Genomic DNA, 24,669 nt, shown 5'->3' with positions numbered 1-24,669 from the left:
GTACCTGCCCTAGGCAGAAGCTGGGAGGGAGAGAGTGTTACTGCACCACTCTGACAGATGGGGAAACTGAGGCACAGAGATACTGTCACTTGTCCAGGGTAACACAGGGAGCTGTTGGCAGGGCTTGGGGCTGAACCCAGATCTCCTGCATCTCAGTTCAGCGCCCACAGGACCAGACGGGCCCCTCTGAATCTATGTATGACTTCACTCTCTGCACTAACCAGGGTTCCCTGGCTCCTCTCAAAAGACATTCCCTGGTCAAGCAGTGCAAAGGCTTTGAGAAGCAGAGACTGTCCAGAGCACTTGCCTTGGCTCTCCCCCATAGCCTACCCCTTGGGTGTACTGGGTACTCCTGGGAGAATTCTGTGCTACTGCACATGCATAATTAATGAGCCCCGCATATTTTTAATTTTTGTGCAGAAAAAGCCTCTGCCAAAATGTTGCTGCAGTTCTGCCTTTTGCCCACCAGAAGGCGCTGTAGTGGTAGAACAAAGCAGTAGTTCCCCACCAGTGAGGGAAGAGAAAGAGGCCTGCCTTCTTTGCAGGCCAGGTCAGGAAACGGGCTATGGGAGACAGACAGCGTGGAGTGCTGGGGAGGTCAGACAGGGGCTCATAAGGGCTAGTGGGGGAGGACAGACTGGGGCAGGGGCTGAATGGGTGTGGAGGCACAGAGCCATGGGTGGAGGGAGATGCAGGGCCACATGGTTATGGGGAGTACAGGGACACGTAGGGACAGAGGGTGGCTGAGTGGTGGCACAGAGACACATGGGGACAGGAGGAGGGGTACAGGGACACATAGGGACAGGGGAGTGGCTGGGCAGGGGCACAGAAACATATGGAGATGGGGAGAGGGTACAGAGCTGGATGGGGTGAGGGGGGTGCAGGGCCACATAGGGGTGCAGGAACACATGGAGACAGGGGCAGATGTGCCTGACTGAATGGGAGAGGCTAGGGGGTCAGCCAGGGTCTGCATGGGCGAAGCTCCCTAACAATCCCTCCCTGCCTAAGTTCCCTCTAAGCTGCGCGGCTGCAGGGCCATGTAGCTGCCTATTAAGCCCCGCGCAGGGGCTTAGGACTATGGCAGGGAGAGATGTCTCTCCCCCAGCATGGACCTCCTGCGGTGGGGAGAGGGGGCCCCTCCCCGCAGGCCCCAGTACGAAGCTGCCCCAGACTTGTCATGGCCGGGGGAGAGGAGCCCCTCCCTTGGCCCAGCCCAGCCCCGCCAGAGCTGCTGCAGCCAGGAAGAGGCACCTCTCCCCTGGCCCCGAGCTGCTGCAATGAGAGAGGGCTGAGGGGAGTCCTTTCTCCCCCCCGCAACCCTGGGGCAGCCTGCACCCCAAACCCCTTATCCCTGGCCCCACCCCAGAGCCTGCACCCCCCCCAGCACCCCAACCCTCTGCCCCAGCCTTGAGCCCCCCTCCCGCACCCCAACCCCCTCATCCGCAGCCCCACCCCAGAGCCCACATCCCCCCACATTCCAACCCTCTGCTACAGCCCTGAGCCCCCTCCCGCACCCCAACCCCCTCATCCGCAGCCCCACCCCAGAGCCCACACCCCCAGCCAGAACCCTCACCCCCCATCACATCCCAACTCTCTGCCCCAGCCCTGAGCCCCCTCCCACTCAAAACCCCTCAACCGCACCCCCACCACATGAATTTTGTCATGTGCACCAATATGAAGGTGATGTGTCACATATCACCTCCATATTGGTGCACACAAAATTAATTCCGCACGTGGACATAAAAAATTAGAGGGAACACTGCTCCCCGCCCCCCCCCAAAAAACACCTGTTCCATACTTTTCCCACCCATACCAACAACCCTCCAAGTTCACACCCAGGCGCCTTCCCAGCAATTTACTTCCCTCTCCCTCAGCTCTTCCATTACCCCTGACTCCCCCAAGCCGTTGCACTGCTTCTGAGGGGTGCGGGAAATACGGTTCTGTATTGTAGCTTAAATGAATTATTACTCAGAGTTCTGTATTAATATGCCTAGTAAGGAATCTATTTGTCAAAAAACATTTCCTGAATCATCTTTGTTGTCTGTATTGTCAATTGAAACTGGTGTGATTATATTGTTATTTTGACAAATAAAATATGCAGAATTTTAAAATATTGTGTGCAGAATTTTTAGGGTTTTTTTGGCACAGAATTCCCCCAGGAGTAACCGGGGACATGGTTCAATATGCAATTGTTTTAGGGTGAGATTTTTAAACGGCTCAGCATTGACCCAACTCTGCTCCATCTCACGTCCGCCAAGCGCTTTGGGAACCCCCCCAACATCAATTGCCTTGTAGGCTCTGAAGTGGACTCTCCCCAGCAGGAGTGTGTAGCTCTTCCCCCGGCTGGCTGGGATTTTTATGGGCCTGGAGGCCATGTGGCAGAGCTGGAATTCCTCCCTCCTCGCTGCAGCATGAACCTCACAGGAACATCAAACCCAAAGCACAAGTCATCAGAAAAAGAAAAGCATGTTGTAGTTATCACCCAGGCAGGCACGTGTGCCAAAGTGGAGCTGCTGGGTAATAACCTGTATGTGAGCAGGGCAGGCAGGGGCAGTGATCCTATTGGGTTCTAGGACTTCCCTGCGCCAATCTAGCTAAAGAGGCCTGCGGGAAGAACACACAGCCAGCAGCACAATGGCTTCCCAAAGGAGAACATGGAAAACAATAGGCTCTTTGAAGCCAGCAGCTGAACCCATCACCAACCCACTGTAAACCGTGTTTTGCCAGAGCTGTGGGCTCTCCAGATCAAAGGCCTACAACCAATTAAAAAGTGTCCTGATCAGTGAGGTCAGTTGTGAGAAGCTGACCAGGTGGGCAGGTCTCCGGAGGAGACCGATGGAGTGGGCATTCCCAGAGGCAGGGAAGGCAAGCCGCAGGGAGATGGTTAGCAGCCAGGTGTCCAGACTGGCTTACTGTTTTAAGATGTTTTCTCTGAACTGCTTTTGTTCGAAACAAACACTGCTTTGCTGGAAGGAGGCTGTTTGGTCACTGTTAACCGAACCCCTGTCACTGCCCGCAGGGTCTGGAAACACGTCAGACCTGCTGAGGCCACCATAGCTAGTACCCAGGGACTGCAACCCAGGACCCAGTCGGAGAATGGTGTGACTCCACTCAGAGCTGCTGACAAGACCTGGAGTGGGCGTGCTGAGACACACAAGAGGGGTGAGAGGTGCAGCCCCCCAGCAACCATGACAGCAAGTATCTGAACTCCTGGTTTTGTAGAATTCTGTTTCTGTTCTCCTTGCAGGGATCCTGCAGTACCAACTCCTACAACCCACAGAGGGTTACAAGGCAGCCCAACAAACTGCAGCCACGGGCGCCACCTGGCGTGTGCTGCGGAGAACACACTTGCTGTTCTGCTGGGCATTTCAGTTCAACAAGGCAAGTGACTACCCAGGAATAACCTGGGCACGTCTAAGCCACCAACTCATACAAACTAACTAGCGGGGAGTCTGCAGATAGAGGGAAACAAACAGCTGAAGTGAAGAGAGTGAGAAACAGCAGCAACTGAGCCCACCCCAGATGCTGCAAGGGAGACTGGCAGCTACACAAAGATCACCACTGCACCATCATTTTCCTCCCCAGCTCCCCAGGTAACTGGACCCAGGTGTTATTTCCGCCCTCTGTTCTCCTCTCGCCCTTCATCTCTTCCTCCTTTCCTCGTTCCACTGTGTCTTGGGAAAAGACAACTCAGAGGCAGGTTTCAGAATCAGTTTTTTGGCCGTGAAATTGGGGGTCACTCTGAGTTCTCAGGCCTCTGTGCTCACATGAATAGGGATGCAGCAAACCAGACTGGGATGGACTGATTACTGCTTGCGGTAGAAAATGTGCTGAAATCCGTCTCTCTTCCCCACATACAGGTAATGATCTCCAGACACTTCCAGTTGTCAGACTCCAAGCTCATTTGCCAAGCGCTGAAGAGATTTGTGCTGCAAACGTCGGTTGTACAATTCATTTTTGCCACCTTCACCCCCTGGAAAGTTCAGCACAATATAAAACTCCAGCACAGAATGTCTAGGCACCAAGGCCTGGGCTACACTCGCGGATTCACAGCGCTGCCGTGGCAAGGGGAATATCCAAGGGGAATAGCTTGCAGCGCTGCGAGCGAGCGTGCAGCGCTGCAGGCGCTGATTACACTGGCGCTTCACAGCGCTGCACTCGCTGCGCTCAGGGGGGGTGTTTTTTCACACCCCTGAGCGCAAGTGCAGCGCTGTGAATTGCCAGTGTAGCCAAGGCCCAAGTGGCCCAGCACCTCAGGAGCAGCCAGCCAGGCCTGGAAATAACTATCTCTGCAGCATGGCCTCAGGGTGCGGCAAGCCAGGGGGTGCAGCCCCAGCGCGCCTCACAGGCCCTGCCCTTTGCACCTCAGAACCAGGTCAGTGTCTAGGAGATCACGTGACTCAAGTGTTTGCACATGGCAGATCTAGGGAAGCAGATGGAGAGTTGGAAGGAATTTAATGCCAAACTCCCAGCTCTCGTCGCTGTTCTTGCTCATTTCAGAAAGCGAATAGACACATTCCTCCCAGTCCATTCACTGCTTCCCTAATGAGGCCGGATGGTCGTGCTGTTGCTTTGCTGTTGGGCACATTCACTAAATTGATCCTGCTGCTAGGTGAGTTTTCAGTGACAGAAAAAAAAACAACCCCTGGGAACTCATGTCACTTTATTAGAGTGTCCCACTCTAGGAGGGAGGAAATTGCCATGTGCCCTCCCAGCACACACAGGTGCTGCATTCACTCTGGCTGGCCCAGCAGGGAGCACTAGAGAGAAGCCCTGGATCATTCCCAGCCTGCCTGGCAGCTCACTGCATAGCACAGCCTCTGCTGCACCCTTGGGATCCTTGCTCAGCTGACTTCCTCTCACAGCCCCAGTGGAAACAGCCCCACAGTCTCTCTGAGCCAGCCTGGGCTGCAGTGAAGAAGCGTTTGCTTGCAGTCCTTCTGCATTGCACTAAGTTGTCTCCCAGGCAGCTCCAAGCCAAGCCAGATAGAAAGGCCCAGCAGCTCTGTTGCACAGGAGAAGGGTAGAGTGGTTTGGGCAAAGAGGAGCTTAGTGGGAAAGGAAGAGCAATAGGAATACCCACAGCCCATGGAACATAAGAGCGCCTGTTACCGGGAAATCTGGGGTGGAACTTAATGAATGGCCCCTAGCACGTCTGGCTCTATAAAGCCAGCACATACAGCTGCAAGTACAGGGCTCTGAAAGCATCAGCCGGGGACCGGACAGCTAAGCTAGTGCACCCTGTTCTCTCTCACAGGCAGGCACCACCCGCCCGCCCCTGAACCTTGGCCTGGAAACATTAACAGTAACCCCACTCTTCCTTTCAGGAGCCTGCCTGCCATGCCACGCCACGCCCAGCTTGTGCCGCTCCAGGCTTCCCATAGTGGTTCTTTTTAAACTTCCCAGGCAATCAGAGCACCCAGCAGAGCCCAGGACACCCTCACTAGTGCACAGCAGCTCTGCAGCCAACCCCGAGCCCCATTAGGGCCCATTTCCTTGGCCCTGACAATGCAGGGACAGCTTTGCACGTGTTGCAAACCAAAGCCAGTGAGCAGTAATTACTGTCAAACAACTAAACTGCTTCTAATACCTTTAAATACCTTGACAGTAGGTATAATTACCTGGCAAACCCCAAGCGGCCAGTTATCCATCACAACAGAGGCCCAGGGACACAGGCAGGCTTTTCTCCTCTGCTCACAGAGGGCGGAGAGGCCCCTTGGAGAGAAGATCTGTCTCAGCTCTTCCTGTTTCCAACATCTTGGCAGCTCTCCGGGCTCCGAGTCTTGGACTCGTTCTCTGAGCAGACGTTTGTGTGCGATTTAATATTACACATTAGAGCCTCGTGCCTCTCCGTGCCCCAGGATCCATCCCTTCCCAGCATCCTCTCTTAGCTGGGATGTGAGGGAATGAGCCAGCCCCCAGCAGCCCTACAATCCCAGTGCCCCGGTCGGCACCCCCAGAGGGCTGGGTCTGGAAAGGATCTTGGCTGCCCCATATAGACATCAAGGCCCCAGCTCTCCAAAGTGGCCCCAGATTTTAGGGGCCCAGCGTGAGACCTGTTTCCCGGGGTGCTGAGTGAGCACCCACAGCTCCAGCTGAGTCAGTGGGAGCCGCAGGGGCCCAGTCCCTCTGATGCTCAGGCCCCAGGCATCTCTGCTCAGGTGCCCCAAATCTGGGCCCACTTTGGAAAGTGTTAGCCCATGGGCCTGACCCCCTCACTGCCAGACCCCTGCCACCTGGGAGCTGCTCTGCGGCCCCAGCAGACCCTCCTGCCCAGAGCCACTCTCTAGCTGGTAGTTACTCTGACTGCAGCAGAAGGGTTCTTTTTATTCTGCTAAAATATATGTACTGGGAGGAAATCCCCAGCTCTGCAAATTCATCGCTCGGCTCTGCCCGGGCTTTACAATCCAGAACTCTCATTAGAGTCGGAATAATTCCCTCTCTCCAAATCCCAAGCGCTCCCTCGGAAGCAGCTGGGGTAATTTCATCTCGCTAAGCCTGCGGAAGCCCTGGAGCGAAGTTTCAAACACTACACACGTCTGGGCGGTTGTCATTGTCAGAGCTCATATTATAGCTGTTTTCAAGGGGAGCTGGCAGCAGATCCAGAGTGGAGAGCAGATAGACATTTGCCATTACAATCCACCGAGAAACCATTTTCCATCTCTCAGGCACTTCCACTAAACTCCCCAACCTTGGGCATGGCTGGGCCAGGAAGGACGGACATCCTCCTGGTCCATCCAGGTCAACAAGTGTGTGGTTTGCGCGCACGTGTGTCTGTATGTGCTTGTATTTCCGTGAGTGCGTGCCCGGGTGAAGGAATGCGCTGGCCACAGCCCAGGCTCTGCCAGCTCTATGGATAAATTGAGACCCTCAGTCTCCAGGACTGTTTGGTTGCTCCTCGGCCCCAAATTCATTTGAGGAAGAAGGTGGTTCTTAAGGAAGATGTGCCTGTGCTGGGCCAGACCTGATACGCACAGCGCCTGCACTGAGTCTGTCTCTGCTATCGACAGAGCTGGAGAGGTTCCAAACGAACGCAAAGGGAGATCAATGGGCAGGATCAGAGACAGGAGAGGAGAAGGTGTCTCGCTGGCTGGTCACTAATGCATCAATAACATGCCAGTGGTGGAGGCCAGGAGAACCCAAAGCCCCGACAGACTCCGGATTCTGCTTTGTGCTCTGCGGGCTGTGCCTCTCCCAGCGAGGCAGCAATTGAAGGTTGTTAAGGGCATTGGCAGGAATCTGCTCCCTCACCATAGGTGGAGTGAGAATAGCCAGGGCCCTTTGTCCAGCCCAGAGCCCAGCTCAGCCCCTGCATCAGCTCATAGACTCTAAGGTCAGAAGGGACCATTATGATCATCTAGTCTGACCTCCCGCATGATGCGGGCCACAAAAGCTGACCCACCCACTCCTGGAATAATTCTCAACCTTGACTCAGCTGTTGAAGTCCCCAAATCATGATTTAAAGACTTCAAATCGCTGAGAATCCTCCAGCAAGCGACCCCTGCCCCATGCTGCGGAGGAAGGCGAAAAAACCTCCAGGGCCTCTGCCAATCTACCCTGGAGGAAAATTCCTTCCCGACCCCAAATATGGCGATCAGCTGAACCCCGAGCATGCGGGCAAGATTCTCTAGTCAGACCCTCTGGAAAAAGTTCTCTGTAGTAACTTTTAATATCCCATCATTGACCATTGTTACTAATTACCAGCGATGGCACGTTATTGACCTATTGACTAAAATCACTTTATCCCATCAAACCATCCCCTCCATAAACTTATCAAGCTTAATCTTAAAGCCAGAGAGGTCTTTCGCCCCCACTGTTTCCCTCGGAAGGCTGTTCCAAAACTTCACCTCTCTGATGGTTAGAAACATTCACCTCCTGCCACCCTTCGGCCTTTTCTCCTGTCTTGCAGCGGGATGCGCCACTCAGCTGAGGAGAAGGCAGAGCACGGCACTTTCAGGGAGCAGCTCTCTTGAAACCAAGAGTCCAGCTACCTGGGTTCCCTGATACGGATTCAATGCGGAACCTCAGACAAGTCACTTAGAGCATGTCGGTGCCTCAGAGATCACTTGGGTGATCAGCAACAGGTCTGAGCCCAGGGTTAGCCTAGCCCGGGGCAAGCTGTCCCGCTGCAAAGCCCTAGCCCAGTTACTGGGTCCTCACTGGTGCTGCGCTTGCCCAGAAGAGTTGCCAGGACCCTGGGAGCATAGCCCATGGTCCTTTGGGCTGCAGGGAGCTGAGCCACTCCCGAATTGTGGGAGAACTTGTCCCCAGATGCACAGAATGACAGACAACTGTGGGAAGGCATTGGAGGAGTCAGCTGGTGTCCTCACTGCAAAGTGGGCAGGTTATCAGCCTGAGTGAAAGCAGATTCTGGGCTCTAAACTGCCCCCACCCCTCAGCAAGGCCAGCTAGCCTGGCTCAAAAGCATCACTGAACTCAGGGGGGGGTGCGTGTGAGAATTTGTGATAAATGTTTCAGTCTGGAAAGGGAGTCATCTGTGTCTCGATACTTTATGTACCAAGCGTACAATTGCCTGAACGTCCTTTTGCACAGGGTACCCTCAGCAGCCTGCTAGTTCCTGGAGAGTTTTACCGGACCAGTTTCTGATCTGTGTGTGTGGCAGGGGATTGGTGTAAAAGTACCATGTTTATTCCTTGTGGCCTATCATTTTTGGGGGGAGGGTTGCTATAAATAAAATACAGCAGCAGCCAACTCAATTTTTACAACTAGAAACAAGACACTGGACATGATCAACCTAGCAGAGACTGAGCGATCTCAGGAACTGGCTATTTTACCATAAAACAAGACAAACCCACACACAGCCAGAAGAAGCTAAGCTGTTTCTTCTCTCCGTGTTTAGAAGATATAGATATTTATGCTAGTGCCATACCCCTGTCATTAAAATTTCAAAGCCTAATTAGTGACAAGTTAATTCAGCGGCATCGCTCCCATGGCGCTATGCCAGGGGTCTGATGCTGTGCAGTGACTGCGGGGCCGCTGTCCTGCTACTCCTGGAGGCTGTTGATATTGAATAAAAGTTTATTCTTACACCCCAATGAGCCCCTGAATTTCATTTTGGTTTCCTCATCTCCATTCTAATGAGGGCAGGCAGTGAATTGCTCATCAAAGATCTGGAATCCAGCCACGTTTCAGAAGAAGGATGCAGAGCAGTGATAGTTTTCTGGCACTTTCAGGTGGTCTATAAACTATAAATATTTACAGCCCGCTCCAGTAAGCTCATTAAGGATTAACAACATAAGGAATGAAGGGAACCAGAGGCGTGGGAAGATCCTGTAAAGGGGGACTGCAAAGCTTTGGGAGGAAGATTTAATAAGGCCTCAAGTCACTAACAAAACAGATGGATAGCTTAAAATTGACGAATGTGCTTGGCAATCCAGATTGGCTGTTTTTCTCCTCCAGGAATTGTTGTGGGGCAGTTCTCTGGACTGTGGGGTCAGACCAGAGGATCACAATCAGGAGCGCCGCCAGCTTTTCTGCCACCCTAGGCGGCGGAAGGTCCCGCCCCAAAATGCCGTCCCCCACAGAGGTGGCGGAAGGTCCCACCGCTGAAATACCGCTGCGGTCACCGCCCCCCAAATTGTAGTGCCCTAGGCAATCGCCTAGGTTGCTTAATGGGTTGCGCCAGCCCTGATCACAATGGTCCTTTCTGGCTGTAGAATCTATGAAACAAAACCAGCCTTCTGCACTTATTCACCAAGGCCTGAATCAGCCCAGGAAACAAGGAGAACCCCCAGACTGATTTCTGTCCCAGCGCTGCCAAGAGGTTGGCCCATAGGATCGGCTCCCTTTGCAGGATCAGGCCCTGGGCCCGCAGGAGTAAATGCAGGCGGAAGCATTGGTGGCTGTTCGACAGCCCATCTCTCTTGCAGCTGCTTAGATATTCTGGAAGCTGCTAACCAGCACTTTTCTTTTTGTCAGAAAATATTCACCACTGACTTTAATAGCAGCAAAAATGCCCGGGTTGGTTACTTCTTGGTTATTGTGTCTATTCCAGTAGCACCACAGAACCTTTGAACGGGATAGGGGTCTATTTCCACTAAGTGCTGTGCACAAGTATAGAGCCAGACCCTGCCCCAGAGAGCTGCCAGTCTAACCCGGTGAGACAGACAAAGCCTGGGGAAAAGCAGTCAGCAAAGTTGCGGGGGACAAACCTCAGGCTGGTGCATTTTTATTATGATTATTTGTTTTATTTCACAACAAAGCAAAGCTTTGCCCGACACGCCCTTGCCCAGCTCCTGGGTATTTACAGATTCCAAAACACTGACGGCTTGTGTTCATCTGCGACAGCAGCCTGACAACCTGCCACCCCCCAGAACACACTTGGGCCCTGTAATCCAGCATCTGCACATTCGGTCATGTTAAATAAAATAAATAAATAAATTAATGGAGATACCCTATCTCCTAGAACTGGAAGGGACCTTGAAAGATCATCGAGTCCAGCCCCCTGCCTTCACTAGCAGGACCAAGTACTGATTTTGCCCCAGATCCCTAAGTAGCCCCCTCAAAGATTGAACTCACAACCCTGGGTTTAGCAGGCCAATGCTCAAACCACTGAGCTATCCCTCCCCCCTAAACGTTACACCGTTGCTTCCCCATGCATTCGCCAAGATGCTGCAGCCCTTCAGGAAATCCAGTGGAAAACGAACGTTTTCCCATCCACCAGGACCTTAACAACGTCCCTCACCATCGCTTGAAGTCACGTAAGCCCTTTTGAACCCACACGTTTAACCTTCAACAATGCAACTTCAACCCTTGTGAAGCTTGGAAAGCCAAGTGGAGTTTGTTAAAGTTACAAATAAGCACTTTGTAAAAGACCCGACGCAGAAGATCTCTGGTTTCGATCTCCCACGAAGCTCATGGGCAACCCTAAAGCACATCCACGCAAACCATGGCAGATGTGGATATTTGCTGCACAAATGGAAAATTAAGGACTCTCCAGTGTGTGACTGGTCACCCAGAACAGACCCTGGAACATGTAACAACTCAATGCCCGATTCACAAATATGAAAGAGGCATCACAGCGATACGCTCTGCTACTGTAGATGCAATTATCTCGCTTAACCATCTGAATGTAAAATTATAGTTATTGCTCTCCATTTACATCAGCCGTAAGAAGAAGAATCCCAATCAACTACCTGCCTTCGTTCCAGCCTCCCAGGGCCTGGGGTCAAGGCCGGTGCAAGGAAGTTTCGCGCCCTAGGCGAAACTTCCACCTTGCGCCCCCTCCCCCGCCCTGAGGCGCCCCCCTGCGGCAGCTTCCTCCCCCTCTGCCCTGAGGTGCCCCCTCCCCCAGCGGCAGCTCCCCCCTCCCGGGGAGCAGTGCGGCAGCTCCCCACCCCAGTTCACCTCTGCGCCGCCTCCTCCCTCAGCACGCCACCCCCGCTCTAATTCTCCTCCTCTCCCAGGCTTGCAGCGCCAAACAGCTGATTAGCGCTGCAAGCCTGGGAGGCGGGAGAAGTGGAGCGGCCCAGGCAAATCTTGGCACCCTAAGGCAACCGCCTAGTTTGCCTTAATGGTAGCACCGGCCCTGCCTGGGGTGGGGGAAATCAGTCCATGCTGCTTGATCTCATCTGCTGCTTCTCCATGCCAGTAGCTGCCCTTCTGTCTCTCTTCCCCCTTCTATCTCCTGCAGACACAGGGCCTCACGCTGTGGGTGCAGGACATCTGCCTTCAACACCTGCAGCGAAGGAATGTTAAACTCCTGCTTTCAGAGCTTCCAAGCGGCCAGAGTGTGACAGAAACCGCAGGCTCATTGCTGACCAGGGCAGCGTTTTCCTGAAGATTAGCAATTATCTCCAAGCCCTCAGTCATTAGCTGGAGTGTGTAGCTGATTTAGCATCTCCTGGCTGTGGACCCACTTGGTCAATAGGAAAATTAATGTCACTAATGAAAAGTAAGACCTAGTGCAGAGACCTGTCCCCCCACCCCAAGATTGTTCCAGCTCCATAGACTGTGCAATTTGCCTTGGCAGCAGCTGCATTTATAGCACAGAAAGCTGCTTCCTGGCTGGTAGCAGATCTCTCACCAGCTGGAATGCAGCACACAGCTTACTGGGAAAGTCACTGGCTCCCTGGCAGGGGCTGATCAACCAAATCATGGCACCTCCCAGCCATCTGTCTCACGTGCACCAGGAATCATAGAATCATAGAATATCAGGGTTGGAAGGGACCTCAAGAGGTCATCTAGCCCTAGGTAATCAGGCAGAGAGGGACGGTCACCTGCCCTTGGCGCTCCTCCTGGTGAAATGGAATGAAGGTGCTTCCACTTCTTGTCCTGGCCCTGTGTGTCCTGGCTGCTGCCTTGTCCTCTCCACGGAGAGCAAAGGTCCTGATGCTGCTTGTTGCTGGCCTATTTCCTACCATCCCCTCTGTTCGCTGTCCATCTAATTCCTCCCCTTCCAGTGCTAGTGCCCTCCCACCCCTCTTCCTGGGCAGATTCCCTTCCTTCACCACGCTCTATTCCCCGTCACAGCCCACTCAGCCATTGCTGTCCTGTTCCTCAGCTCCAGTTCTCCAGCACCGACCTTTCAGTCCAAGCCTTCTAAATGCCTTTTTCTGCTGTTGGGTTTCTCAGCATTATGAGAGTGCCGCATTGCTCCACATTGCTCTGCATTCCCTGCCGGTTAACTGTCTTAAAGGGTATTCCTTGCCGGTGAATTGTCACCTGTGGGGGGAGCACGCGAGGGGATGCGCGCACATATTCTGTTCACTTACCCACATGGGGATCTCGCCCCAAATCCACCACAATCACCAGGGCCGAGGAGCCTCCTGACTTCACCCTATTTGTCATTCAGCCTCATTTTCTAGGACTAGGGACAGCAAAGACTGGGACTCCGGAGGCTGTTCGGTACTAGCCCAGCTCTGACAGGGCGCTGGGTCCGGAGGCAGTCAGGGCAGTTTTGCTCCCTGTTGCACAGTACTACTAATCAACAGCAGCGGCATGCCACAGAAAGCAGTGCTGGCCTGCCTGCCTCTGGACCCAGCTCCCTGCCCCAGCTTTGACAAAGCAGCTGTACCACTCCGCAGCAGAGCACTTGAAGTCACCATGTTCAGAGCTGGAGCCTTTTTACGGGTCACTTTCTCAACCCCACTGTCTTTTGTTCTGTGTGAGCCGGTGCTGCAACACCCATCCAATTGCACGGCCATGAAGTTCCATCTCCACTTAGGTCTCTGCTGTGTCAGCAAAGTGTTAGATGTAGGGCGTGTCTGCACTACAAACTTCCCTCCACAGGAATTACTACGCCTGCTGAACAGCTCGGCCTCTCCTCCGCCTGCACGGTCTACACGCCATCAGTGGCTACTCTTGGAGTCTGCAGCGGTCTCATGGTGCCCGGTTCTGCTGCCTGCAATCAGAGCTCATTCCCCTGACGGTGGGATTGAGTTCCTTCCCGCAGAACTAGAGGCTGCTACCGTTGAGCTGAAGTTGATCACAAAGCAGCAAAGAAAGCTGAGGCCTGGCTTTCCCTGCCTCTGACTGGAACACCGACTTTTATGATTCTAATGCGCTCCATAAATTCAACATTCTAACAGGGAGGCCAAAACACCTTGCCGGGAGGGGGTTGCATTGGGAAGAAGGTAAATCAAGCTCACCTTAGTTCCAGCTTTTCTGATTGAGTCATCTGCTGAGCTGGTTTTTAGCAAGGGAAGCTATTTTCCATCTGTTCTATAAGCCTAATGCAGTACACGCACAGCAGTCATACGTCAGCCAAACATTTCCAGACCATGCTGTAGAGGAGCACTTAGATGGTGCCATTATGATGTGCCAGAATGCAGGGCTGGATCCTGGAACCCCAAAGCCAGCGCATTGATGAACCAGATTTCTCGACAGTCCGCTCATTCTAAACTAAAGGCCACCTATGAAATGTGCTCTCCTGGCTGATTTCCTCATGAACCACCACAGCCCTCAGAGCCAGGGAGCCGTCATTGCTCAAACATGTGATGAACTGTCAGCAGGAAAAGATTCAGGGCCAGCCCCTGTGGCCCTGCGCCATATGTATCTAGCTCTCCAATATCTCTGCGATCATTCCTAAATAATCAGCCTCTATCTGCAAACTCTCTCCCCTGCAGTCAGGGCAGGCGATTTATAGTCCTGGCATTGTGGACATCCTGCTCCGATCAGGGCCCTAACATCCTGCTCTCATTTGCAGCTGGCATGCAGCCTGCCGTACATCTGGCACAGCTCAGCCATCCACTCCTTGGGGGGTACCAGTCCAGCTGTACTGTGCCCCAGCGGTGTCAGAAGTTCAATGCAAAATGTGCAAGGGGGGGCTATTCAGAGAGCTATCAGTTGTGTAGGTGTGCGGATGCAGAGCCCCAGAATCAAGCCCTGTGTCTCTGAAATGCACATTAGTGCGTGCACGGAACTCAGTTCCACTGCATCAAATCCAGTCAGGACCCTGCTTCGCTGCCTGGCCAAGCCACTCTGTCAATCATGCCCCCCTGCCCCTTCCCCGAGCCCTGCAGCCAGCGGATAATTCAAGTGGACAGGGAACACCTCTGTCAGTGGCACTCAGGAGTGACAGGGTTGGCAGTGCATGGGAGCAGAGCTCACTGCAGGCAAGGGGCCTGTTTCCCTGCCTGCCTCAGGCCACTGGGGCAGATTATCCGTGGCAGAATGGGGAGGGGAGTTCTGCACTAGTATCGTCTCTGTCTATGGGAGGAGGTGTCACATCCAGCTCCTTTGGCTAGTGGGGCCAATCCTAGTCTCTTTATACATGCTGGGTATGCAGAACGGAGGAGTCCTGCTCCCCACTCTGAAAAACGAATCTTACACTAGGCATTAGCTGCCCTTGCCCATGTGTCTGCAACACAGTGCCATGGGGCAGAGCCATAATCCTGCCAGAGGCCAGCTCTCCCTTCACCCCATCCCTGCACATACAGCCAGGAGCGGCGCCAGGGTTTTTGGCGCCCTAGGTGGGGGTCCTTCCGTGCTCCCGGTCGTCGTCGTCAATTCTACGGCAGGGGATCCTTCCGCACTCCCAGTCTTCGGGGCACTTCGGCGGCGGGTCCCGGAGCGAGTTAAGGACCCGCCGCAGAATTGCCGCTGAAGACCCGGAGCGCGGAAGGACACCCCCCCCCCCGCCTCCGAATTGCCGCCCCCAAAATCCTAAATGGAAGCGCCGGTCCTGCATACAGCCATGTCAGCAACTTACCTGGCTATTAGCAAAGAGCCTCTGATCTTCCCCCCATTCATACCAGCAAAGGGTTCCTCTCTAGTGTGCAATTCCCCATTTGAAGCCACATGATTATTCAGCCTGCACATAGTAGCAGGATCAAGCGATAACATGGAAACTGAAGTCCATGGAGAAAGTCTTCTGCACAGCATGGCCACCTGCCCAACAGCCTCCCAGGGGGCTAGCTGTCCACAAGGATCACAGGCATGAGGGAGTTATTCAGAGGTGTGCACGTCATTGGCTCTGCATAAGACTTACAACTTAGTAATACTTTAGCCGACGAAAGCTTATGCCCAAATAAATTTGTTAGTCTCTAAGGTGCCACAAGTACTCCTCGTTCTTTTTACTGATACAGACTAACACGGCTACCACTCTGAAACCTGTCAGCTTGGTAAGTGCGTGTGGTTTGGGAGGGAAATTTATTGTTAAAATTAGGCTGTGATTCCGAGCAGTGGGCTGATCGTAAGGAACAATCTCATTCTGGCCACCAAGGAGAGGAAGTCAGTATGACCGAAGAGGCCTTTTCCGTCTCTGAAGTCTCGTGCCCTCAGCACTCCGTCCCACCAGAACTCTCCCGCCCGGAACGGTGACATAGGGGGAATGACTGATAGAAACTAAACTCTCACTGCTCCTGCTTCTTCGATTTCTGTAAAATCTCAGTAGCTCCAGTATAAGGCACTCTTTTTATTGTCTTCAATAAGCCTGAATTTGAAGTTCCTCAGAGTCGCGGCAGAACAGTACGTCATCGGTAAGAGTGAAATCGGAATGTTCTATAGGTTATTAGCGTGTGAATGTGGTCTTTTATGGCCCCCAAGTTTAAAAATTGAAATGAAATAGCCAATATAATAAAAATACAAAAGCAGTCACTTCATGCAATGTAGCAAGTATATCAGCACTTAAACATTCCTACCGGGCCAATAACTAAATAATATTCATTTCTGTCTAGTACTCTGGGATTGCCTGTCTGGGTTTCTTTTCAGTTAAGCAATAAATCTCAAGTCTGATTGACTGTTTGTCTTAAATGGAAACCATTCATTTAAATCATGTTAATACACTGCCTATCTCCTATCCATATCTGCTAATTACTGACACTAACACTAAGGAAAGGCCCATATTTATGAGAATGCCTCCTCCAGCAGTTTATTTCACAACAAAGCCTCTTTAATTCAGTATGAATAGCAGTTGATTCATCTTATTTGTCTGTTATCCTGAAGCTCAACTGCTGCTAGTGTCCAAATAGCTGAGGCACTCCGGTGTAATCAATCAGCACAGAGATTGCACACTTTGAATGCTTTTCAATTCACCCAAACTGTACTTCACCTATCTGAGTCTCTTCTGGGCAAGAGCAGGTTTTAAAAATGACAGATAGACTATTGCTAATGCTCCCTTGAAACGTGTGGATTGCAAACACGCTGAATTGCAGTGCTGTGGCGGCTGGCGAGCGTGGGCAGGCACCAGCCGGTTGTGTGTCTCCTCTGCTGCCCTCCTGTCGGCCCTTTATATGCTCCCCTTCTCGCTGTCCTCTCCCTGCTTTGCTCCTTCACACGCCCCAGCCCCACTGCTCCTCCATATCCCCCCTGGCGGGGCACGTCCCACTCCCAGTTCTGTGCAGAGAACCAGCCCCTAGTCGGAGCACTCAGCTTATCAACAGCCTGGCCGGCAGGCTCCTTCCTTCCCACACTGCCTCTGGCTGGGCCGGTGCCCCATACCTTCAAGCCAAGCCCTGCATGTGCCAACCCCCACAAAGCACTGGCACAGGGAAGCCTCTCTGCCCCTCAGCTAATCTCTGGAGTGGGGGGTGGGAAAAGCGATTTCCAGCCTGTTTGGGCCCCGACCCTGCAGGCTCCACAGCAGCCCCCCAGGCAGGGACTTTGCATCCTCTTCACTCACCCCCTTTCACCGCTGCTTTGGAGCAATGCATCCTTAGGACTTAACCCTTTCCTGGACATGCTGTAGCTGGGAGGGGGGCAGAACAGGAGGTGGCTAGGTTATGTCGGTGGCCAGCAGCAGCCTGGAGGTGTTAGCTGCCCTTTGACACTGTGCGGGCAGGAAGGGACAAGCTGCTTCCAGCCACAGGGGAGCGGGAAAGAGCTGAGCTCTACAAATATACGGGCCAGGTCATCCCTTCCCAGCAGCTGGAAGCAGCTCCTGTCCCTTCCCTCCCCTCCCACACAGTGCCAAACGGCTACTACTGGACAAATTCTGAGATGTGAACCCTGGGAGAAATCTGTGGAGGGGGGGCATGTGACCCTGCTTGCCCCCCACATGTTGCCTCGGGAAGATGTGGCACCAAGTACCAGGAGAGGTGGGTCCATCCCAGGGGCCCACCCAGGCATGGAGGGCAGAGAGCGCCGGGCAGGGAGGGTCAGGTTGGTCGGTCATCCCCCTGCCCATGTGAGAGAGGTGTACGGGAGTGTGTGTGTGTCGCCTCTCCCCGTGTGAACCCTAAAGCCTTAAAGATAAGAAGGTAAATAAAGAGAATCCAGCTATGCAGTATTTCTTTTTAACAGGGGCTCAGTCCATTTGGTGTTAATTTGAACGTTTGTACTGTATATTTCTGATATGTATTTTCCATGCTAAGAGGGGAGGAGGAGCAGTTTTGCTGCGGGGAGAGAATCTGCAGGAGGGAGAAAGTTTAGAATAGATGCTCTATCAAAACTAAAGAAAAAGCAGCTCTCCTGCCCCCCAGTGGCTCCCAACGTCACACACTAAAAACCACCCTCTTCCTGCAGCTTTAGCGCTGCCCAACACTTAGCAAAAATCCAGCACCTGGGTTTCAGAAATGTTCTACCCCAAAAAGGGCTGCACAACCAGCTCCAGAAAACATCCAGCACGAACGGGGAAGCCATTCTTCCACACATGCAGCAACAGACCTAAAACTTTATAAATATTGAAAATCAATTCTGTCTAAAATGTATTTGCTGTTTTCCTCTCCAGAACAAGCACGGGGTTGCTGGGACCCCAGCCAACTCCTGTGATAGTTATTGAGGTCCCTGGACTCCCTAAATTATTCTGTCTGCAATATTTTCTCTCTTACAGGGCAGAGATTTTCCCCTCACATAAAATCCCAGTTTCAGAGCTGGATGAAATATTAATGAGGCTTTGCTGCCTTCATGTTTTCTAACATCATTTTGTTTAAACTTCCTGAAAACAATTTCGAAGTTTATAAAAATAAATGGTTCCTATGGGATGAGGAAGGCAGCTAATTTCCGATTATCACAGTTACTCCCACCGTGTGACTTTAATATTAATGGAGTTTTGATGTTTCTTCAGAAACACGCCACTAACGTTCTTTTGCTTTCATTTAAATGACATTTGGCCTGATTCCTCCAAGACCCATACATTAGTAACATTATAAAATGCCCCAAGGCCATAGAGACATAAATCACTGCCCAAACCAGAGAACACACCTAGACACAGTCACTGGGGCTGATTTCCACAATCCCTTTGGCCTGCATCCTTGAGGAGAAAACCGAAAGAGCGAGAGATCGTGTAGGAGGTTAAGAGCGTGGAAGATTTATCAAGGTTGCAGCGTGGGGGGAGCAGGCGGGCATGAAATAGTCTGTGCCCATAAAGCTGACAAGAAGTCAGATCAGTGCTCTGGCAAAAGGGTGCTTAAGGTTGAAATGGGAGCATGGCCTGTATTGTCATTTATACACTCCAGTGTCTGATTGGGGAGCAGCGCTACCCAGTCGGCACAGCAGATCAGGGCAAGCCTGGTATTTTCAGGAGTGTTGGTGGATTTGATGCGGAGACCAATTTTACCTCTTGCATCCCCAGTAACAGATGTTCCTTTGCAGGGGAAGTCTCCCAGGGTCATAACTGTGTAGCCCCTTTTCACTGCTCATTTGTTAGAGAACATCCATTTCTGGCCTGAGAACAAACAGGAAAAATTGCAACCCAATAACTTGTGTTCTCGCTCGGCGGGCTCTGACATAGCCAGACATTTTCAGCATCAGGATCTTGGTCCTCAACCAACACCCCAACTGGGGCAGGTCTGGGGAACTTCTCTCCTGCTCTTTACCAGAGCTCGGGGCTCCAGGGGGGCAGCAGGAGAAAGTTACAGTGACGGTAAAATTACGTCTGCTTTGTCCATTTAGAAAGTCCTAAAGGGAAGAGCTGGATCACTAGTTAGAACAGCTGCTGGGCTGAGCGGACGGGAAGGCAAGGACTGCTTACGGGCGCACAGTCCCATTGAAACACACTGTTTACTAGGGTTACCATACGTCTGGATTTTCCCGGACATGTCCGGCTTTTTGGGCTCCAAATCCCCGTCCGGGGGGAAATCCCAAAAAGCTGGACATGTCCGGGAAAATCGGGACATGCGGGCCGGCGGTGCTGGGCCGGGAGCCGGGCCGGCGATGCCGGGCCGGGTGCCAGGCCAGCGGTGCCAAGCTGGGGGCCGGGGACCGGGCCGGCGGTGCGGTGCGGTGCCGGGGGCCGGGTCGGTGGTGCCGAGCCGGGGGCCGGGCCGGGGACTGGCAGTGCTGGGTGGGCCGGGGGTGCTCAGCCTGGGGCTCGGGGGCCGGGCCCGGGGCCAGCACCCCAGGGCCCGAGCCGACCCAGGCTGGAGATGCCGGGGGGGGGCCAGACTGGGCCGCGCCTCCTCCCCCCACACCTCCCTTACCTGCTTCAGGCTTCCCACAAATCAAATGTTTGCGGGAAGCAGGGGAGGGGGCGGAGACTTTGGGGAAGGGGCGGAGTTGGGTGTGGGGTGTGGGTGGGGCTGGGGCCCCGTGGAGTGTCCTCCTTTTGGAGGCTCAAAATATGGTAACCCTATGTTTACATACATGATATAAAACACTGCCAGACCCAGAAGCTCCCTACCAGAAGCGCAGCCCCTCTGGGACGCCTTCCCGACCTCAGGCAGCTCCGGGCCGGGCTGCTGAGAAACCTGCGAAGGGGACGGTTGGCCCCTCGCTGACACTGAGTGGGGGTTTTGGTGTTCGCCCAGTGCCAAAGGAAAGGGGCAGGGCCAATGAGAAATCAGGAGCCTGAGACTGACAGTCCCCAGGGCCAATGGGGAGAGGTCAGTGCTCCAGGTCAGCCCGATTGACAGGGCAGACAGGCCAATGAGGGAGTCAGGAGCCTGGGGTCCTGTCCTTCGAGTGGGCTGGAGCTGCCCGAGGCTGCGCAGGGCCGAGCTAAGGGGAGAGCAGGGGCCGGGGCTGGGCCGGGGGCAGAGCCAGAAAGGAGCAGCCCAGAGAGCAGAGCTGGGCCGGGAGCAGAGCCGCGCCGGCCAGAGGGGCAGCCCGGGGAGCTGCGCTGGAGGCAGAGCCGCAGCCGCGCTGAGGCAGGAGCTGGGGCCGTCCGGAGCCGAGTGCGGTGAGCAGCTGGGGAGCGCGAGGGGGGACCCCAGGCAGAGGGCCCAGCGCAGGGAGAGGTCCCCAGCCAAGGGGTCTCACAGGCCGGACTGGGAGGGGGCAACGCTGGGGGGAAGGGCCCTGCCACCTAGAGCCTGAGGGCGGCCCCGGCCAGAGCAAGTGTCCGACCCGCCGCGTCCCTGCAGCACGGCCAGGGCCTGGGCAGGGGCCTGGGGCGTGCGAGGGACAGACTGACCTTCCCTTGCAGCCCAGAGGTGGCTGGTGGCGTCCCCGGCCCACAGAGGGGGTGACGTGGTTTCCTTTAACCGGCCCGTTTTTCCTTATTTTGTTTGTTGGTTGCTGTTTAATCAATCATGATTGCTTTGAACTCTATGTAATGAGCAGCGACAGCGGGACCATTCCCCCGCTTACACCTATTTAAAAGGACTTGTAATAAGGTGAACAAATACTGAGAACAGAAAAGGCTATTGTGAGTTAGGGGCAAGCAATGTAAGCTGGTGTCACTTGACTTCACGTCTTGGGCAGCTAGCCTGCTCTCCGGATAGGAAAGTCCAGGCAATCGGCAGAAACGCCAACCCCCCCATCCTTTCTTGAGCCCACTGTTCTCTAGTCAGCTGTCGAGAGACGGAGCCTGGGGCTGGGTCATTCATGCCCCGCTCCACGCCTGGCAGGACAGGGCTCTGCTGCTTTGTTAGCATGAGGCACTTGGAAACTTGATCTCTGACTCCCAAGTGGGACTCCCCAAACTGATTCCTCGAGGACCTGGAGCCGAACCGCACTGCAGGGTGGGGAAGCACCTGCCTCCAGCGCGCTCAGCACCCTGGGAGGCCGGGTAATGAGGGAAGGCCAGTCTCACAGTACCTAAGTAGCCCCACGAATTACAGAAACAAGCAGTGCCAGGTCACGCTGATTTCATGCAAACACCAGCAGCCCAACAACCGACAGACACACCCCGTAGAGGTGGCACAATTCTTTCTGGGAAGGGAGGCAGTACAGCCAGCCCCATGAGTCTGCAGTGCGGGAGCTGCAAGGGAGAGAGCCAGCCCCTAGAGCAGTTGGGGAAGCAATGGGAGTGGCAGGTGTCCAGCCCCTCAAGACAATAGGGCAGTTATTTATGAACCTCCATGTGGATTTAGGGCATGTCTTTAGGCACCCATATTTGAAAACGCAGGGGAAATAGCCAACCTCTCTGAAATCAGGATGTTCTCTCCTACGCTACATAGGACTCTTCCTGGCTAGGTAAGAAGAGAGGAACTAAGGGCCTTCCACTGTAATTATCTGACACATTGATGTTCATAATGTGCCATCATTTATTGCTAAAATATCACCGGTGAACTCCGTGCAAATCTCCTTTGCAATACAAACCTAGCTAAATATGCAAGTCTTCGAGCAAACTGAGGGCGGGTGTGAGTGCATCGCTCTGTATGTGTGCCCTAGGTGCTGTCTTTTCACTTGGGAGAAGCCTGAGCACTGATTGCTCCCCCATGCTCTGTACCTAACCAGACACAGGCAGGAGGTATCTGTGATGTTCCTAGGAACTTGGGTCAGGTGACCTCCATTAACCTTTTAACATTGGGAGCTGCACTGTATGTGAAATGGCTGCATGGAAGCAGCTGGGCTCTGAAACCGGGCTGATTCTACCCGATTTCTTGTGTCTTGCCAGTGAATAATGCCTGCATTCCACATGGATGCAGGGAGGAGTGTCTGGACCTGCAGCAATACAGCAATGCCTGAGAATGAGCTGTGCATGTGCACACATGGCACGGAGTTACACCAGGTGCTCTCACGGACAGAGAGGTGACAGTCAGTCCAGGAGGGGAGCCATTGCTGCGCCGCTGAAATCATCACAATAAGAGGTTATTTCTAAGCCGGGGGTGGGTCTCAGTTCCATGGCCCACCCTTTGCTTTGCGAAGGGAGCGGATTTATTTGAGCAGCAGCACTGCAGTTCAAGTCACAAGTTGTGCATTGGCCACGAGCTGCCTGGACTGGAGAGTTATTTTGCACTCACAAAATCTATTTTATAGGGCTTCTGTCAATGGAAACAGGAGCCTCTGCTAACAAGCAAAGCCCTTGTGCTCCTTAAAGCCCTTAGCTGAGCCATTGATTCTGCAGACAGCACCATTCCCTGGGTGATGCTTCATCTCATTCCTGAGCTGAGCGCTACGCATGCTTCCTGCTTAGTGTGTCCCTACCACTCTGCTGGACTTGATGAGAGAGCTTCATAATGGAACCACTGCCCATGTTCATCTGGAAAACCAGATGTCAGCACCTTTTAAATCAGTATCTGGTGTTAGGCAGGGTTGTGTTCTGGCCCCTGTACTCATTTGTCAGAACAATGGATTTCATAATGCAGCATTCTGTCAGGTCCATGGGCATTGAGGTCAGTGATCTCTCGCTCACAGACCTTGACTACGCTGATGACGTTGTTCTTTTAGTACAGAGCCCCGACAGGTTTTGTGAGGCACTCCAGCATATGGAGGAGGAGTCAGCTAAGATTGGTTTCCATGTTTCATGGTCAAAGACAAAACTGCAAAATCTAGGACCAGGTCCACCTTCGACTCCAATCTCTTTGAACAACAAAACCCGTTGAATCGGTTTCCAGCTTTTGCTATCTGTGTTCTACACTTACCAGCTCCTCCAATTCTCACACGGAGGTTCTCCATTGGATTGGCATCGCAGCATCTGCCGTGGGCTGTTTACAATAGATATGGAATCAAAATCATCTTAGTATGACAACCAAGTTCAGGATTTATTCGAACTGTATCCTTCCCATACTGTTGTACAGCTGTGAAACATGGACACTATGCCGCTCAGACTGCATAACGCTGGAGGCTTTCCACTCCAAATGTCAAAGGCGTATATTGGGCATAAAGTGGAGTGACTTCATCTGTAATGCAGATGTTTATGGTTATTCGGGTCTACAGATTACTGGGGCCATAGTCCGCAGGCAGCACCTTACGCTTTTCAGACTTGTTGCAAGAATGCCACAAGATGTTCCAGCGAATGCTGTTCTCCGGGTGGCTGGTAACTTCTGGGATAAAATTCCACCAACCAATGCGTGGAGGCGGCCCAGAGGCAGACCCCCTATTACATGGGTTCATCAAGTCTGTTCCGATTTTGGACTCAGGCTGTCAAGCCTTCGCGGTTGTGCAGGAATGGACCAAATGGCGAACAATCGCTACGGCCGACTGTCTGGCTGAACACTGGAGAGAGAGAAGATGTACACTGAATTCCCTGGCGATATTTTAATGGCATTAAATCAAAGCTGCTGGGCATTGTCTGAGGAGTGTGGACTGTGGCCCTGGGAAGGGCGTTCCCTTCTGAGAGCTCAGCAGGCAGCTTGCAGTGGTTATGACTTGCTTAGCACCAGGAACAAACTGGGCACTGTGCAATACACAAAAGAGAGAGGCCCAGGTCCAAAGAGCTTCCAAAGGGCCAGAGACTGAGGATTCCCCACTGACAAGAGTGGGAAGACTCGCAGCTCAGCCATCCGTGCAGAGTTGTTTGCAGAATCACAGAACGTGGACTCTGCAGCAGAAAGACAAGAGGCAAAAGAGGAAATCGTTCCCATCCCCCCTCCTCCCCCCCCACCTTCCCAGTGTACCACTGGGCCCCAGGTCAGCATCTAGCACCTCGCTCCGAATTTGCTACATACAGAATTTAATCTGAAAACCTCATTGTAAACCAATGGCAAGAAATAGCCTCAGCAGGGTGAGCTGGCACATCAGTCAGAGCCAAGGGGAACAGGGAGTGCCCCAATTACCTCAGCTAGTCCACAGAGTGGGGGTTTAAAGTCACTCTCCACACGTTGTAATTAGGGCCTGGAGGTGATAATTGAAGAGCCAGAGAATCCCAGCATCAGGTAGCACTCATCTCTCCGGCACTGTCGTATCCAGCAAGCATTACCTGCTCTGAATGGTCAGTGCATGTCTCTGCAATTAATATGCTCAACCCAGAATGCACTGGGGTGACTCATTTCAGGGATTTTTTAAAATCTGTGAGTTTTCTAAATTGTTAAACATCCCAAAGGTTATGAGAAAAAGGGAAAGACAGACTGGAAGGACGGATGGTAGCTGGCTAAACTGTGCAATGCCCCTGCAAAGACACTCAGTTACTATGGTGATCGGTGTAGGACAAGAACCCAGACAGAC

The sequence above is a fragment of the Chrysemys picta genome, chromosome 4 (genome assembly GCF_011386835.1).
Source record: "Chrysemys picta bellii isolate R12L10 chromosome 4, ASM1138683v2, whole genome shotgun sequence".
NCBI classification, from domain to species: Eukaryota; Metazoa; Chordata; order Testudines; family Emydidae; genus Chrysemys; species Chrysemys picta.
The sequence above is the reverse complement of the archived record's forward strand: the minus strand, read 5'-3'. Positions refer to the sequence as shown.